The sequence below is a fragment of the Electrona antarctica genome (assembly GCF_951216825.1).
Source record: "Electrona antarctica genome assembly, chromosome: 14".
NCBI classification, from domain to species: Eukaryota; Metazoa; Chordata; class Actinopteri; order Myctophiformes; family Myctophidae; genus Electrona; species Electrona antarctica.
In genome coordinates, this window is record NC_136795.1 from 16,263,284 (window position 1) to 16,270,270 (window position 6,987).

The window sequence follows — 6,987 nt, forward strand, 5'->3', positions numbered from 1 at the left end:
GCAAAGCATTGTGGGGGATGTAGTTCTCTGTGAAAAGCTGCTCATAGTAGCATGCAGCCAGGTTACAGGTAGTAGCTGCTTCAAGCTTTCCGCTCTAATTTTTCCCATAATAATAAGTAAGCTATACATAAGCATCGACTCCCAGTCCCCGCTTCATAAGGCGTCATGATAATGAAATCGTGACTTTCCCTAGCCTAGAATAGAATGCTGTTATGAATGTGAGCTTGTCTCATCAACGTGTTGTTGTTTACTTTCTCCACTGGGGGGCGCGATGGAGCTGAGAGAGAGCTGCACCTCCAGGCTCCAGCTCAAATAATTTCAGTTTTAATGCCATGCAACATATACAGTACATCTACAGTCTAACACAGTACACACTACTAGAGGATATTGCATTTAATTATATATAAGTTTATACTGCAGTGTGTGTAGCCTACTGTTGAGAAACCAATTTTCCATCGGAATGCCACCGTAGAAAAATAATGTACATATCCTCAAAACAGTTTTACTTTACTACCTCCAGGCCTGTATAATATGGCAGATGAATGACAAATTATGTTGATAATTGATAATGCTTGTTATACCAGTTTTAATTGATGACTTTTAGCTATTGATGAGTTTTTTCTAATTAATTTATATACCTGACAGACAGAAGTATGTCTTACACTAAATCATTGTTTTGAATACAGTCACAATCCCCCCCCCCCCCCCCCCCCCCCCCCCCCACACACACACACACATACTGTATGACTACTTTTTAAGCATTTGTTTTTTGCTTTTTCTTCCTGAGAATACATTCACTTGCATGTGACACATTACATATATACGAGTGCGCGCACACAGCTATAACCCACACACAGTGACAGACCACTCACATGCGCACATACAGCTGTCGTTTCTAGACTGGCAGGCTATGTGGCCTGCACGCTATGCACAGCCACAATGGAAGTCCACTCATCGCTGTCCTGCGCAGGCCAATGCTCTCATAGCTTTGGGATATAAAGAGACACACACACACACACACACACACACACACACACACACACACACACACACACACACACACAGAGCGAGGTGGGTGTGGGGTGATAAAGGCAGAGGAAAAGACAAATCGAGCTGCAACTATTGATTATTTTCTTAGCAATTATTCTATCGATTACTTTTTAAATTGATAGAATTATTATCGACAAGCAACTTAATTTTTTTAAAGTGTTTTATTATTATTATTATTATTATTATTATTATTATTATTATTATTATTATTATTATTATTATTATTATTTTTTTGTTTTTTGTTGCTGTTGTAAGTGTTAAATAGCCCTATTAAGTAACAGGGGTCTCCTAAATAGAAAATGTATTTCAGGATCAGGATATTATATTTTTACTATTTTTGACAATGTTATATTATTTTTAAAGTTTTTGCCTATAATGACATGCCCAACGATGATTATTTAATTTCATCATCGATTATCGTTTCTTTTTTTTATAGTCGTTAACTGTTGCACCCCCCAAAGAAACCCAAGAAGCATTCAGAAGACTGAAAGAGGTGAAGGGAAAGGGAGGTCACCCTGGCCACTTGCCTGACCGACTGTGTTTCATGCCTCATCTCCTGCCTCTACCCTCTGTCCTCTCAGCTGGTCACCACCCGCCAGGGCCGCCATCCAAGTTCCTCCTTCGTCGTCAGCCATTTCTCCAGGGGCATTTTAGTGCTGGGATGTGAGTTTGCGCCAGAGCTGTGGAGTAACCTACAAAAAGAGGATGAGCTGCTGTGTGAAACGAAACCCTACGTACACAGGTATCAACATCACATCACATCACATCACAGGCAAAAAACCATGCCCTATGCAGTTGACCAGGTTTGCTCCTCTACTCAAAATCTCTTGACCAAAAATAGCCAATGAGGGACGTTGTGTGGCGGTCCAGGGCGTGAAGCGAGAGGAGCTGCAAAGACGTGATTGTAGCCCCCAGCCAAACCACCGCCCGCCCACAGCAACCCTGCCAATCGGGCTTGGCCCTATATTGGCACAATAGGTCTGGCAAGTGTGATACTGGGGCTCCCAGCTACATATCACTACATATATATTTATGTACAGTATGTGTTATGGTCCATAGCGTTAGAAAGACTTCAAAGTCCTTCTAACGCTATGGGGGCAGCGGTGGCCGAACGGTTTGCGGAGCGGTCTTGATACCGGAAGGTCGCCAGTTCGTATCCCCGGACCGGCACGTTAAAATTACCACCGCTGAAGTGCCCTTGAGCAAGGCATTGAACCACTACCATGAAATGTTCTATGAGCAGGGCCTGGCTGTAAACAAGTATCTGATGCTTAGTCCAGTTACCCTGGGTAAATATAGTAATTTGCTTTGCTTACCAGAGCTAATAATATATGTAAAGATAATATGACATCCGTTATTTGGAAATTGTATAGTCATACAACAACGTACATGTATATGGATTAATTAAGTTCCCGCCCATTCTGGGCGGGAACCCCTTTTGGTGTTAGCATTATGTTATGCTTTAGCTATTGAAACATAGCAGATCTACAAGCTCATACGAGCTTGTAGGTCTGCTATTTTTGAAAAATCGTGAAAATATTTATTTCAGAAAACTGGAGGATTTCGAAGATTTTCACACAAAGTGCTTGCTATTGCTATCATCACAACACTTCTCTTGCTTCACCTCTCCATGGTCTCTGCACCATGGACTGAACAGGAAGTGTGTGTGGTACTAGAATGCTGACAGGGTGACAAGTGTTGCCGTATTGATTGTAAGGTACACTGTACGTTCAGGTTGCCCTCATGCTGCACCTGCTAAATGGTTAGCTACACATCTGATTCTCTGCAAAGCTTATTATTTGGTCTGGACCCTGTTCATGTCCTGAGTCGACATGCTTATAGTCACTTGAACCCTATATACCCAGGATTCTATACTTGGTCCCCTTTGAGGGGACCAAGAGCTTGTAGGTTGGCTATTTTTGCCAATGTTTGTCTATTTTCGTGGAATGTCCACCTTTTATGACATGCTCAGAATCGGGGTGCTAGGATTCATGTGGTTAAGGAAAACCTTCACTCTTCAATCTCCACCCTGTTCCTCCTGGATTTCAGAACACAGACAGATTTAGACTTTACGGTGTCACTTGCCAAAAATAGCTATCTTCTATTATAGATCTACAAGCTCACAATGCGTCATTATAAATGAATCCTTATCATTGTTGGCATCCTTGTTATTCCAGTTTCCAGCGTCTTCTTTTAATACACAACTTTTTAGACTTGCATTTAATTGATATCCTCATTTTCCTGTCATAATATGGAATAATATGACAGGAGTATGATTTATAATGATACAATAAAGATATGGTGTCTGAATTTAGCTGAGTCGACTTTGTTTATAATGAGCTACTGCAGTGAGTCAGCAGTGCAAGTCTTACTTTTATTACAGATGGTCACTTATTACCCTGCCTGCAGCAATGCATGGTGGGTATTGTAATTGCTCATGCCCATGTCTGTGTGTCTGTGTGTCTGTGAACAAAATTGCTCGACAACGACAACAGATGGCTGGAACTTGGTGGGAATGATCAGTTGGCTCGAAGAGATGAATAACTTAACAGACAGACAGACAGACAGACAGATCATCTGCACTTGGTCTGGAATAAAATTCTATATTGTATACTGTATATTCCATAAATAAATCTAAGTATATTCCATCAATAAATAAATCTAAGTCTAATGTACAATCAGCAGTAATCACCAGTAAATATGAGAAATACACTATCTATGAATGGACTATCGACATTGGATATGAGACTGATTTACAGTTTTAGGATAAATAGACAAAATCAACAAATGTTTACAGCAGTTATCCTTCAGCATCAAGGTTGAGGAAGTACAGGAATTTCACTGTGCAATGTTGCGACGGCTGTATTGTAAGAATGTGACAATAAATCCCTTGAACCTCAATTATCTCAGGAACAGAGAGGCATACTGTAGATGTGGTTCACTGGCTTCCTTCAAAACAGGCCTGAAAATCCATCTTTCAGGAGAAAAAAAGGGTATGCAAACTCACTTTTCCAATAGAAAAGGGTGATGCTTCCACTGCCCCTGTTTATTTGTTGATGATATTGTATTTTGGTGTAATTGTTATGAAGAATTGAATACATAGGACCACAATGGAAACAAGTACCCAGGACTTGTTTTTGTAATCCTTTCAGCCTAAATGTCTGACTGTACCTCGTGCCGTGGCCCGTCTAATCAATGTAGAGCTGTAGGTGCAGCTATCTATTTAGATTATTAGCTGCAGTAGTAGCATTTAAGATGCATGGTGTCAACGTGTCCAGTGCAACATCTTATGTGAAAGGTGCTTTGTGTCTCCATTGTGCTAATGAGCTTCTCCCTTATCAGTCACCATCCCCAACACATGGGAATGGAACCCTGAACGAGAGTGGTGAGGATATGTGTGTGGACAAAGTGGAAAGGGGTAGAGAGAGGAATGGCTAAGACATAAGAGAGAGGCTAGGGGAGAATTCTCTGTCTGTGAAAGAGGTTCTGGAAAGAAGACATAGATGGAAAGAGTACATGTTAGTCAAAGGAATCAAGGAGGAGGGAAGTTGAGAATCTACAAAATCTGAGATACAGGGAGAGTATATACAATAGGCCTATATGTTGTTGCTCTCAGGCAGAAACCTTGTATCTCATATCATTGTTTTAAATGGCATGTCTTATTATAAGAGTGCTGTGTGCAGTAGCGATAGTAGCTGATCTACAAGCTTACAACATACATACAACGTAACGCACCATAACACATGATTGTAGATATGCTATTTTTGAGAAATGCTACCAAAATGTGGTTAAATCTGTCTGTCTTATATAAACAATGACAAGTTTTAACAAGATCTTGTCACTACTACACTGGATTCATTGGAACGCAGATTATTTTTCCATAAAGTAACATTTTTGGACATACAAGGTTTCCACCCGACAGCGACGATAGTGTTGTCTACATATATGGAAGGTGTAGGTGGAAAGAGAAAAGATTAGGTGGTGAGAAAGATTAAAGGTGGAGAGAAAGATTAAAGAAGAGTGTGGAGATAAGTGGAGAGAAGAGAAAGTATTTGAAGCAATGAATTAAGCGAGAAGTGACATGGAAACTTTGTGAGGGTGGGGTAAGTGAGGTGGAGAGAAAAAAGGGAGGATTAAAGAAGGAGGGGAGTTCAGAGAACAGATAAAGTGGTGACTTCAGCCCCACCAGAGACTCCCCCGGCAAAACAGTTGGCCTACTTTAAGGACAGGTTAGATCTCTCTCTCTCTCTCTCTCTCTCTCTCTCTCTCTCTCTCTGTCTTTTCCCCAAGCCAACATTGTGTGTCTTTCTAAAGTAGGCATGAGCAAGAGGGGAATTGCCACCTTTACTCTCACAAAGGAACCTATGGGAACCTTCATGAAATTCAAACACTATTGAGCATTTGTCAATGGATTAGTCTTAGACAGTGAGGGATGTGAGGTTTAGACAGTGAAGGTTAGTGTTAGACAAGGAGTGTTATAGTCTTAGACATGAGGCTTAGACAGTGAAGGAATGGACAAGGAGTGCTACTACTAGTGAGTCTTAGACAGTGAGGTTTAGACAGTGAGGTTAGTGTTATACTAGTGCTAGTAGTGAGTCTTAGACAGTGAGGTTTAGACAGTGAGGTTAGTGTTATACAGGGAGTGCTAGTAGTGAGTCTTCGACAGTGAAGGATAAACAAGACAGTGATGTTTAGACAGTGAGTGTAAATGAGGGTTAGACAGTGAACACAAGACAGTTCAGATGTAAAGTTTTTTTTAACAGTTGTTATAGTAAAGGAATTTTGTTTTCGATTGGTGTAAGTTTTATTTTAAATGTTTGTTTATGGGTTTCGTCTATGCAGATGTCAGAATGATGTCGGATATGGAGATCAGGTCCAGAGCCCGGGCAGGGGCCTTTTGTGGCGGTTCTGGACAACCATGGGTCCGACCGACTCGACACCGGGCACTGCACTCCCTGAGGGGGTGTGGAACACGTGTGTCGGATTTGAAGTCGGTGGGGCGAACGGTTCTCGAGTTATGTGCATTAAAGACGTACACACAACAGACGGACAGTGTGTGTGTGTGTGTGTGTGTGTGCAATACAACAATGGAGAGAGCCGTAATTGCAACAATGTCCGAACTACAGTACAGATGACGGCACATCTGGGTGTCCAATACGGTAGGTATCTGCTTCAAATATAATTATTGACATTATCCAAAACCACGATCAATATTTCTCGATGGAAGAGTATAGGGAGATCTGCACCTTCAACCTCTGCAGCGGTGTTTATTATATTGTATTAATGAAAATGTGCCCTTTACTTTAGGAGGGAATTACAGAAGGCGCTGCTGGTACTGGCATTACAATAGGGTTGCAGGCCATTTGCTGCTGCATAATACTAATCTCTCAAGACAGATTCTGGTAATCTTTTTTTTTATATAAACTGATTTAGTTTCCAGATTGGCATCTGACTACCAATATATCAGCACCCTGTACTGGAAAGAGCTCATGGTCTCTGCAGCATTTGGGAAAGCCTTTTGACACTGTGGACACAGTCATGGTTACATACTATTGTCTTTGTATGACATGTTGATATGTTTGAAGGATTTTAACTCATGAAGAGTTTTAGCATGAAGTCAATTTACCTCTTATTTTTATTTAGGTATAAATAATCTGTTTCGGCTGTTTCTTTCAGACGTTGCTACAGCGAATCATTTGCTTCCGACTCACCCTGTCCTCTGCGGCCTCTTCTCTCACACCAACTAACTTCATGAGGTCCTCTTTCACTACATCCATAAATCTCCCCTTTGGTCTTCCTCTAAGCCTGGCAGTTCCAACTTCCAACCTTAGCATCCTTCTACCAATACACTCACTATCCCTCTGCCCTCGTTTGTACATGTTCAACCATCTCGGTCTGGCCTCTCTGGCTTTAGATGAATAAGTAACTTTATTGAAA